The sequence below is a fragment of the Eptesicus fuscus genome, chromosome 18 (assembly GCF_027574615.1).
Source record: "Eptesicus fuscus isolate TK198812 chromosome 18, DD_ASM_mEF_20220401, whole genome shotgun sequence".
In the NCBI taxonomy this organism is placed as follows: Eukaryota; Metazoa; Chordata; class Mammalia; order Chiroptera; family Vespertilionidae; genus Eptesicus; species Eptesicus fuscus.
In genome coordinates this window covers 7,495,874-7,506,888 of record NC_072490.1, presented here as the reverse complement: position 1 = coordinate 7,506,888, position 11,015 = coordinate 7,495,874, and the positions used below count along the sequence as shown (strand labels likewise).

Below are 11,015 nucleotides of genomic sequence, written 5' to 3'. Positions count from 1 at the left end.
ATTCCTGTTACAGCTAAACAAGTTCGCATACATTGAACAACAATTCCTCGCTGCAATAATACTTCATCATTGTCCTGGAATTCACAACTATCGTTTTGGAAACCAGATCCAAAAATGGCCTCCATCCTGCCAAGATTTTTATTGGGTCTCCAGGAATTCAGGTGTATTTTTGTTGTTTGTTTTGTTTTTAACTGAGACGTTCGCAATTTTAAAGGCAGAGACTTGAGGGCTGTGGTTTTCTCAAAGCATAAATGCTTCTGCGACTACAGAGAACAAGGTAATGGTGAGATTAGCCCAGGTTCCGCCTGCCTTCCTTCTTCCTACCCAGGGACCAGGGAGGTCCTTTTCATTTTGTTAAAGTTAACCCAACCACTCATCAAATCAGGGGCTTAACATCCCCAGGTAGCTTCTTCCATTGCGCAGAACTGTCTCGTGGAGACATGGGCCATTCACAGAGGCGATGCGTCCCTCTTCTGGGTGCCTTTTGAGTTTCATGAAGGTTTTCTTGGGCACCAGGGAATGGGGCTATTTAGGCACCCGAAGGGACTATTTGTCAATCACACCCCGGTTAGAGCATCTTTGCAGAAGAAATTGCTGCTGCTGACGGTGCTCCCGGAGTCCTCCCCAATGTGGCCCTGGCCTTGGCTTTGGTCGGTCACGCGCCCGTGGGTGTCCTGGGAGGTTGAATCAGCGGAGGCGGAGGCTCGGGAGGAGGACCACGTTGTCACAATCAGCTGATTAGTCCCCAAGCGGGTTCTCAGGGCCCTTCTCCAGGTCCCCGGCAAGCTATCTGCACGCCTCACTTTTTCCACTATCACAGGATAACAGCAGCGTACTTCGGAAGGAAACCAAACCAAACAAACAAAAAAAAAAAGATTGGAAAAGCAGAGTGAGTGTGTTTACCAACACATGACTCACAATTCCCTGAACCTTAGGGCCCCGGTCCACCACGGGGGAAAGTTTCATTTACTTTTCCGTGATCAGAAAACACTCGCCCCTAAGGGCTTCGCCCGCTCCCCTTCTTCCGGGCTAAGTGGACCCGCGCTGGTAGGAAATGGCCAGGGCAGCGGCCTTGCCACGTGAACAGAGGTCTTGGCGAGAGAGGAAGGCCGCCTGCGCAGTGGCCAAGGGGCCTGCTCGCTGGAATTTTTCTCCCTTGCAGGCAGACTGAGCCTTGCTCCCTTCTGGCAGGCAGGCGGGCCTCCTCTTCCAAGCTCACAGGAAAGCTCTGTTTTGACAAGCACACACATTCTTCTCCAGAACGCCACCGAGGCGAGCGCCTTTGTTGCAGACAGGGCAACTCCCTCCCAGCCCGGGAGGTGCAACTCCCTCCCAGCCCTTTCATGGGCCACATAATGGGAGCAGCCGTGGCCCTGCCTGGTGCAGACCCCGAAAAGGACATAAGCTCCATTATGTGGCTTCCACACACGGAATGTACTTCCCCTCCCAAATCCCAGCGCTGGCACGGCTGCGTGTCCAGCTCTGGGACTGGCAGGGAGCAGGGGGTTGGCAGGAGTCATGAGGCATTTTTCTGTGGGCTTTGGTTTCCTGGCCAATTGAACCCGGTCCAAGTGTTGTCCCAAGGTTCTGCCAGATAAAACAAGGAGAGAGCTTTTCTCCATGCTGGTGACTAAGAGACGTGGAGGGAAGGCGCGAGCTGAATAGGGGGTGAGGCGCCCAAGTCCCAGCCAAGGCCACGGCTCAGGAGACCCCTCCCGATGAGGGGCTCTGACCCTGCCCCGTGGGATCTGCAGCGGCCTCCAGAGACCTTGCCCTCAGGCACATGCTTGGCAATGGGAGCCTTCTCTCGCTGCTGCAGGCCCTGGTCTTAGCACCCTTTGTGACTGAAAGTCAGATTCCCTGGAACAGGGGGCAGCGTTTTCAGTGAACTAATCCCATTTGCGATATTCAGGATTCTGCGCGGAGTGGGCCCTATAGAAGCAGTCTGCAAGGCTGCTTCCTTAACATGGTATCAAAACCGGTGTAAGCCCTGGCCCTTTGGCTCAGGGGGTAGAGTGTTGACTCTTGGACTGACGGGTGGCAGGCTCAGTTCCCAGCCCTGATCGGGGCGTGTGCAAGAGGCAACCAATCAATGTGTCTCTTTCACATCGATGTTTCTCTCTCTGTGTCTCTCCCCCTCCCTTCCACTCTCTCTAAAAATCAATGGGAAAATATCCTTGGGTGAGGATTAACAACAACAACAACAAAAAGGATGGTGCAAGCAGAGAACAGACTGACAGCTGTCAGAGGAGAGGGGAGTAGAAGGCCGGGTGAGAAAGGTGAAAGGATTCAACACTACAAATTGGGAGCTGCAGAATAGCCACAGAGATGTAGACCACAGCCTAGGCCCTAGGGAATATAGTCAGTTATAGCGTGATAACGATGTATGACCTATAGGTGGGGGCGGGGGAGGGGAGAACCACTCTGTAAAGAACATGATTTTCTGACCATTTTGCTGTACATCTGAAAAAACTAATACAGAATAATACTGAATGTAAACTATAATTGAAAAGCACATTTTAAAAAGAAGAGGGACAGACTTTTTTTTTTTTTCTCTCAAAGAATGGCATAAGATGTTGCCCACTTCCAAAGTACCTCCCTTGAACTGCCCGCTCACTGTGCGTGAACTTGCTACAGGTGGAACCATTCACTGGGAGTCACTATCGCCTTGTCTCTGGAAAGTTCTTTAGAATGCATATATATGTTCAACTCACAAGCATGCCCTAATGAAAGTGCGTGAAAACACGTAGCCAAATTACAGAATCTCTGTAGGCGTAACTCCCCCGGAGGCCTGGTGGCGATTCTCCATGCCTGCTCCCTAGGGAATGGCTGCATCTCGCTGAGAGAGGACACCAAGGACAACGTCTGCTCTGGACACGCCTCTTCGCACACCGCCTCTGTTCCCCTCGCTCCCCTCAGCAGTCCCTGCGGAGCCTCCTTCCCCACTGCTCTCACCAAACCCACATTGACCCTTTTCTGGTGCCCGAGCTGAGGTGCTAAATTTAGAAGTTGTTCAATGTCCAGTATTTAAAGTATGGAGACTTTCTGTCTTGGTTACAACTCAGCAGTTCTATTTCTGCCGCTCTGTCACTTTGGTACCCAAGTGTGATTGCACAGATTTGGGAGATGTTGAAAATTCAGGAGGATGGGACGCCCACCCAGGAACAGAGTTGAGTCAGTAGTCAGACAGCAGCTAGAAATGTGAATGAGTTTTGGAAATTAGTGTACGTGTGCCATGAGAGGAGAACAGCGGAAAAGCGTTGGGTTGGAGGAAGGGGGGAAGCAGTCGTATCCCCTTTGATGGAGCTGTGCCCAAAAGGGGGGTTCAGGTCATGCTCTGTGAATGCGAACCCTCGAAGGCTCACCTTTCTCACCCTCGGCAGCGTTTTAGGAGTGTGTTCCCATCTCCTGCAGCCCTGCCCTGTCCACTGGACCCAGACTCATCTCTGAGCCAGGTGAAGGCAGCGGCTGGGACTCAGGAATTCACCGCTGGCGCACACCCTGCATCCGGGGTGCCCGTGCGCAGCCAGAGGGCTGTTCCCCCACCCGGGTTAGTCCTGCTTTTCTTCTGCCTGGTTTCCAAACCTCCTTCATTTATTCCATAAGTAATTTTTTTAAACCCTCACCAAGGGTATTTTTCCATTGATTTTTTAGAGAAAGTGGAAGAGAGAGGAAGAGAGAGAAACATCGATGTGAGAGAAGCACATTGATTGGTTGTCTTCTGCACGAGCCCCGACCACGACCAGGGCCCAGGCCGGGGAGGAGCCTGCAACTGAGGCATGTGCCCTTGACAGGAATCGAACCTGGGACCCTTTGGTCCGCAGGCCGATGCTCTATCCACTGAGCCAAACCGGCTAGGGTTCCATAGTGATTATAAACAATGACTCTATGCCTTGTGCCATGCTAGGCATGGGGTATAGAGATGGAAACAAGACAGAATTGGTCCCCATCCTCATAGACCTTACAGTCAGGTGGGGATTTCAGACAGTCAGGAAGTAAACAATATAATTACAAATTATTACCAATCTGACTGTGGTTTTGAAGACAAAGGACAGACTGCTATGAGGAAGGAAAAGCGGGGCGACCTCCGATTGGGTAACCCTGGACAGCCTCCCTGGAGAGGTGGCATTTACGCTGAGCCCTGAATGAAGAGCAGGAGCCTGAGGAGGAGGAGGGGAGAGAGCGTGCAGGCAGAGGGAAGCTCTTGGAGAGGCACTGAGCTGGAGGCTCCACAGAACCACAGCAAGGTCACAGCAAGGTCACCACGGCAGGAGCAGTGAGGGCCACCGATGGCAAGAAAGGGGTGAGGTAGGTCATGATCGTTTGAAACGGTTGATGAAGAATCCAGAAGGACTTGGAAGGTCTTAAACAGGGAGAATGATGCAGTTCAAGCTACTTTTTCAAAAGCTCACTCTGGCAGCTGGGCAGGAAGACAGGGAAGGACCGATGCACAGATCAGACAAGAGATGGCGGTGGGAAGGGTGCCGCGGGGCCCACAGCTCAGAGGCGTTTTGGCAGTTAGATCGGCAGGATTTGGCAAGGGGCTGCAGAGGACTCCGGGGCCTTTCGCCGAACGTTCCCACCTTTATAGGTTTCTCCAAAGCTGACTCAGGCATTGGTGCTCAGCTCCTAAATTTATCCAGACCGCTTTCCACCTGGGCACACCTGCTGTTCCTAATTCTCAGCTTGACTGAGACCTCGAAGCCTCTCTTTTTCTCTCTAATCCCGTTCCCATTGTGTGTCTGGATCTGCCATATGTCAGGCTTTTGCCCGGACACCTGCTCCAGGGCGATCCTGAATGTTATTCTAGCCATTCACCCTTCTGGCCCTACACTGGGGGCAAGATGTGGCCCCCACCCCACCCCACCCCACCCTAATACTTAGAGGCCTGAGTGGGTCTGCCCCTCACTAACCCTACCTTCCAAGCCAGGGTGGCCCTGACATGCCTCCCAGCTATTCCAGAATGTCCCTTTATTGGGACATAATACTCCCAGCCATTGATGGGGCCGCTCCAATCTGGACACACCCCTTGGGTCCAGTGCCTCCTGTTTCTAAGCTCTTTCCCGCCCTGAGAACTCTTGCTCTGTCTGCGGCCGAGATTAGGGTCTCCCTTCCTGTTCTCCTTCGAGGGCAACACTAATCCAAACCAGCACCAGCTGCCGAGTCCCCTCAGCCTGCCGGCTTCTTCTGGCCTTGGGGGCAGACTGAGCTTATGGATTATCTGGCCTGGTCTTGCCAGAACAAAGTTCTTCCTACGTGGTGAGATCTTGGTCTGCCACCTTGCCACACCCACCCCAGTTAGGACAATGGCATTGTTATACAATGAATGTGCCGAGATGCATACGCCCCTCCAGGCTGGCTGACGTGTATGTGTGTGTGTGTGTGTGTGTGTGTGTGTGTACATATTTAATCACGTTTTCACAGAAAACTACAAGGACACTGCTCAATTACAATTATTTTATGCCATTCATCTGAGGCTGTGTATGTTTCAATTCATGGATTCAAATTCAAAGATATGAAGAGACCCTCATTATTGGGTAGAGTCATAAACTGATCACCATGCGATATACCGCCAGGCTGGTTCCACTCCAGTCTGACTTTCATCTCCTGCGCGGCATTATCCCGGTGGTCTTCCTTTCCAAAGAAACACATAAGCAAAGTTCTCTTCAAGACAATGTGCCCGGCTCCCACAGTTTTCCCCCTCCCAGAGTTAACGCTTTCCTCGGTTCATCTGTCTTTTTCCTATGGTTCACAATTTCTTACTTTTTTGGGGGTAACAATAATGCTGCATAATACACACATTTGATGTCTAGAATAGCAAGTATCTATTTAGTTCATGGATCTTTGGACTGGCAATTGAGGCTGAATTGGCTAAGCAGTTCTGGTCTCAAACTCACTCACATTCCCAGTCACTGTCTGACTATTGGCCCCTCTTGGCTGGGTGACTGATGACTCAGCTCTGTTCCTAGGTTGGCGTCTCATCCTCTGGCAAGCTCGCCCACCATCCTGGTGGCCACAGAAGGCAAGAGCCGAAATGCAAATGGACATATGTAAGTGCTCTATCAAGCATTTGTTTGTGTCATATCTGCAAACATCCCATTGGAGAAAGCAGGGCACACTGCTGGATGCAGAGAGTGAGAGGTCACTAGAGGTCATGGCAAAGTGCATGACTCCAAGAAGGGGCGAGGAAGGGGCCATTGATGGGATCACTCTACACACACCCACACACCCACAATCTACTTCCTCCTCTTCCTCTTCTTTTTGCTTCTTGGGTGAAGGAACAGAGCTCATCTGATTAGAAATGTGGCTTGATTTCCTATTGGAGAAGCACGAACAATGTTTTCCTTTATATTTTTTAAATTCACATACAGTAAAATATACCTTTTCAGCGTATAGTTCTAACACTTGCAAAGACTTGTGTAATCACTACTGCAAATAAACATACAGTACAGTTCCATTAACCCCCCCCCCCAAAAAAAAAATAATTTTTTCTTTAGATCACAGATATTTGGAGAACTCAGTGTTGGGATGTTCCATCCCAATCAAAACTGGTAGTTTTCAATGAAAAGAAAGGTAGAGCGGTTAGCAAAACCTCTGGGACGGTCTGTAGCCCACACTTGAGATTTAGCTCAGTAAAATGACCTGGTCAAAAGAGTAAGCCTTCAGATGGACTGCTTTGTGAAGACTGTGATCATAGGAATTAGAAAACCTTCAAGGCAGAGGGATCTCAGCTTGAAGAGACCCTGCGGGGTTTTGCCATAGGCGGTGCGAATGGCACCATGTGTCTGACTGGTGGGGTCAGGCCAAACCCGGGTTCAGCAACCTTGGTACTTGGGTTCTGGCTCGGAAAGGATTCAGAGTCCAGACCCAAACTATAAGAGAACATTTATTGGGTAAATCACGGAGATAGAAGAAGTAATTCCTAGAACAAATGGGCTCAGGAAACAAGTTATGGAGGTAAAGGAAGGCCCCTTGGAGCTTGGGAGTGGGGAAGCTAATGGTAACCTGCCTGGGGAGGGGGGAGAGGGGAGGGGACTGAGAAAGGCACGGGTGTGCTCCCAGGAGGGAGAGTGCACTGGGTCCCCCATCCTAAGTGTTTTAAGGGCCGAGATTTTAGGGCCGGTCCCAGGGAAAGATCTTAAGAGAATATTGAGCAGTTTTCCAGGTGTGTCCTTTCAGGGTTGTGGTCTCCTCTGATGGATTGGCCGGCACCAGGGCACAGGGTCATTATTCAGTGCAGCTGGTCCTGAGGTCAGCCGGGGCTGGTTTTGTTGTTTATCTGGGCCTGGAGCTGAAATACAACCGAGGCCTAGATGTTATCTCTAGGGAGGAAAGGTCAGGGGGTCCAAACCTCATGCCCAGCGATATGCAAGGGGAGGAAAAGTCACCCTGGGGGCGAGTCCCACCCTACCATTGAGTGTCCATTGCTTTCCGCCCCGGTAACTTCTGTACCTAGCCCGCTGTTCTTGCTCTGCTCATGTCTAACTGCCTACAGCAGTTTGAGCACATTTTCAAAGGGAGGGAGGGAGATAGAGAGGGAGCTGAAACACGAATGCAAATGTCCTGCTCAGTCCCATGTTCTTTCTGTTGCTCAGAGCTTCTCAGGCCATCGCCCACTCCCCTCCCTGCGTTCATCCCTGCCCTCTTTGTTTGCCCATCACCTGGCCCAGTGAGAATGCTCTAGTCACTCGGTGCTCTGTTTTCTTCTTTCTGAAGACGCTGGTTTTCTCCGATGAACCCTATTTGCTGCTGATTGATCTGCGGCGCCTCCCTAGGTTTGCAGAGGGAGCAAAATTTTAGTTCCTGGAAAACTGAATCCACAATTTGATCTTTGCTACTCTACCGAACTTCTACTGTGTTTGCCTTTCCTTATCTCCCTGCTCTCCCAGCTGCCAGGTAATTTGATCTGGATTTGTCTTATCACTCCGAGGCCAGCAAGCAGGTGATGAATGAGGGGCGAGGGAGGCAGCTGTCTCTTCTTTGAGGCCACTGGCATTTTTTGGAAGGGACTGTGTGTGTAGCAGTTGCTGGAAATGGAGGTAAAACTCACTCCCTCGCTTCTAAGTCCCAGGCCCGGGGTGTCTTTGGTCTCTGCTCCTTGCAGCTCACCCAGCGGTGAGTCTTCTTGAGGGTGCTTGGCATTCAGGGGGCTTGGCAGTGGCCTGATCCCTGTGGATCTCTTTCCAGAGGACAGAATCTCCCCGGCAGGACCTTGGTTGATTTTAAAACAATAGCTTAGCCCGGCCAGGGTGGCTCAGTTGGCTGAGCGTGTCCCATGCACCAGGAGGTTGCCGGTTCAATTCCCAATCAGAGCACATGCCACAGGCTCAATCCCCAGCAGGAGGCAGCCCATCAATGATTCTCTCTCATCGATGTTTCTACCTCTCTTGCCCTCTCCCTTCCTCTCTCTGAAACATAATTTTTAAAAATTCAAAAACAACGACAACGTCTTACACTTAGCAATTATGTTCAGAGCTTGACCGGAGTGTGGAGTGGTGCCACAGCTGGCCACACAACCTCCCAAAAGAGAAGCCTGCCGGCACCGTGGCGGCGTTGCCCCGGGAACCCGGGCGGGTCTGGAGCCTCAGATGTGAGATTAGAGGACCAAGGAGAAGCTGTGCAGGCCTGGCATCTGACCCCCTGAAACCTGTCGTCTTCTCTTCAAGAATCTGTTATGTCTCTTTTCAGGGGAGCTGCCCGTGAGTCGAGTCTCTTCCCCGTGGCTGTGGGGAGAAAGCCCTCCATTTCTGCTGGAATCAAAAAGTAGGCATGGAAGCCCCAGCCAGTTTGCTCAGTGGTTAGAGCATCGCCCGGTAGACTGAAGGGTCGCAGGTTCAACCCCCGGCCCGGTTGGGACGCGTATGGGAGGCAACCAATCCATGTGTCTCTCTCACATCACGATGTTTCTCTCTCTGTCTCTCCCCCTCATTTCCCCTCTCTAAAAATCAATGGAAAACGTATCCCTGGGTGAGGATTAATAACAACAACAAAGGAAGCAGGGACAACGCACTCTAGACTTTGTCCAGCCCCCGTTGGACAAAACCCTGCGATGAGGAAGCCACGGGGCTGACTCTGGAGGACACCGTGGCCTAAATAGAAATGTCCCCAGCCCGCCTACCTGACGCCTCAGCATCCTGTGCCTTGGGGGTATGGTGTCACCAAACAAGGCAACCATCATTTAGGCGAGTCATTTCAAGGCTTCCCGTGCCTGCTCCCCGGCTCACTTTCCCTTAGCTGCTGTCACCCGGCTGTCAGCACCCAAATTAGTGCGGGCCCCCACCCAAGCAAGCGTCAACTGAGTTGTCAGCCCAGTGAATGACCCACCCCGGGGACCTGCTCTTGAAGCCCTGTCCCAGCTGTCACCTCCCCGTGGCCTTCCACTTCCCCAGGCGTGCAGAGCTGCTCACGGCAGCAGCCAGCCTCTCCCCGAGGGCGCCAACGCTGTGTGCCAGGTCGGGTAAACACGGGCCTGAGAAAGCTCTCCCTGCCCCCAGCCCCAGCCCCCCAGCCCAAGAGGCTGCCCCGAGCCTTATCCTCACTCCCAGCGACGGACCTCTAACCCAGTCACAGTCATCATCCTGGGATGGCAGCAAAACGCTCAGTCCCGAAACCAGCCGGCACCAGTGAAGGACACGGCGTTCCATCGCAAAGGAACTTGAATGGCAAAGTGACACGATGTCCATCTGCCTAATGACGGGGCGGGCTGGCCTTCGTCGCCGGGAAGGCAAAACTGCCAGACCCGGGTCTGTATGGAAAAGCTATTTCGCAGGGTTTTAAGTCAACCAGCTCAGCGCAATGCCTAAAACAAAGAGAATGAATTATGGAACAGGACGCAGGGAGCTTGTTAATTTCCCCACTGATGCGCTGTGAAATGAAAGCTTTATTCCAAGGATGGTATATCCTCGGGGCTTTCTCGGGAGAGACACTGACAAATCCAGATGTCCTTACCGTTCCCTTTACCACCCCTCCCTCCCTCCCCCACCCCGCCAGACTTTCCCACTTTTTCCATACACATTTACAAAATAGGCATAGCTCATGGTATGTCTGCAGCTGAGGGCCCGGGGGAGTTCAGGCCTGTGGTCCTTTCCAGGGCTTTCTTGACAAAGGGTGCGTGGGCGATGTCACTGATGCACGCGCACACACACACACACACACACACACACGTATTAGACAGTGTGCGGCCTGTCTGTGTATATTACAGAGGCAGCCGCATAGGCTGTTCCCTGTTGTCCGTACTGGTGAGCACTGCCCGTCTCCAATCGGAGCCCAATGAAATAATCATGATAATTTTGCCTTCATGTATCACCTTTCATCAGGGAGGATGAAAGGACTTCACAAACTCCGGGTTCCTCTTTGATCCCAGCTCCTATCTGGTGAACCAATCCCCATTGTGTATTCTGCCCTCGCCCCGCAGATGGGCCTCCCCTGGACGGTAACTGAACGTCCCTATGCAGGGCACCCAGAGGCCGGCCTGGCCAGAGAGCCTCCCGGGGCTGCCGGGAGGGAGAGGCCGCTGCCGGAAGGGCTGCGGGGACGGCTCTGCATTTGGTGACTGTTCTGCATTTGCAACGGGCAGAGATGATAAACTTGGGGAGAGAGGGAAGGGATTCTTAAACTGCAACTTTACTTTTGAGGGAGGGGTGCTGCGTGGGGGTGGAGGAACTCTCTCGGCAGCAAGAAAACACATCTCCAGGATGTAGGTGTTGCCTGAGGCCCTGCTCTTAGCTGTCTTCTCACCCACACCCAGGATTCTCGCTATTAGCTCTATGGGAAGGGCTCTGAAATGTAGGGCCCCAAGCTCCGACTCTCCCTGGGGTCCAGCAGGCGTCTCCCGCTGCCTCCTGGGCACGTCCATCCACATATTTCACTGGAACATCAGACTCAGCTTCTACCGAGTATAACGTATGATTGGCGCTCCTCCTTCGCTCTCAGACATCTCCCTCCCCTGGCTTTCCTCCGGGGAGTCGCTGGAGTTGCAGCCATGAGTAAGGTAGTCAAGATCTGTGTTCTCATGC

At 52.3% G+C, this 11,015-nt stretch overlaps 1 long non-coding RNA gene across 1 annotated transcript; it reads right to left on the bottom strand.

Moving 5' to 3' along the window:
• Positions 1-6,939: 6,939 nt before the first annotated feature.
• Positions 6,940-9,633, bottom strand: LOC129147139 (uncharacterized). Its single transcript, XR_008554482.1, has 3 exons — positions 9,554-9,633; positions 7,662-7,771; positions 6,940-7,291 (listed from the first exon to the last, which is right to left on the bottom strand). It is a non-coding gene; the product is annotated as an uncharacterized LOC129147139 (long non-coding RNA).
• Between the last annotated feature and the right edge of the window lie 1,382 nt (positions 9,634-11,015).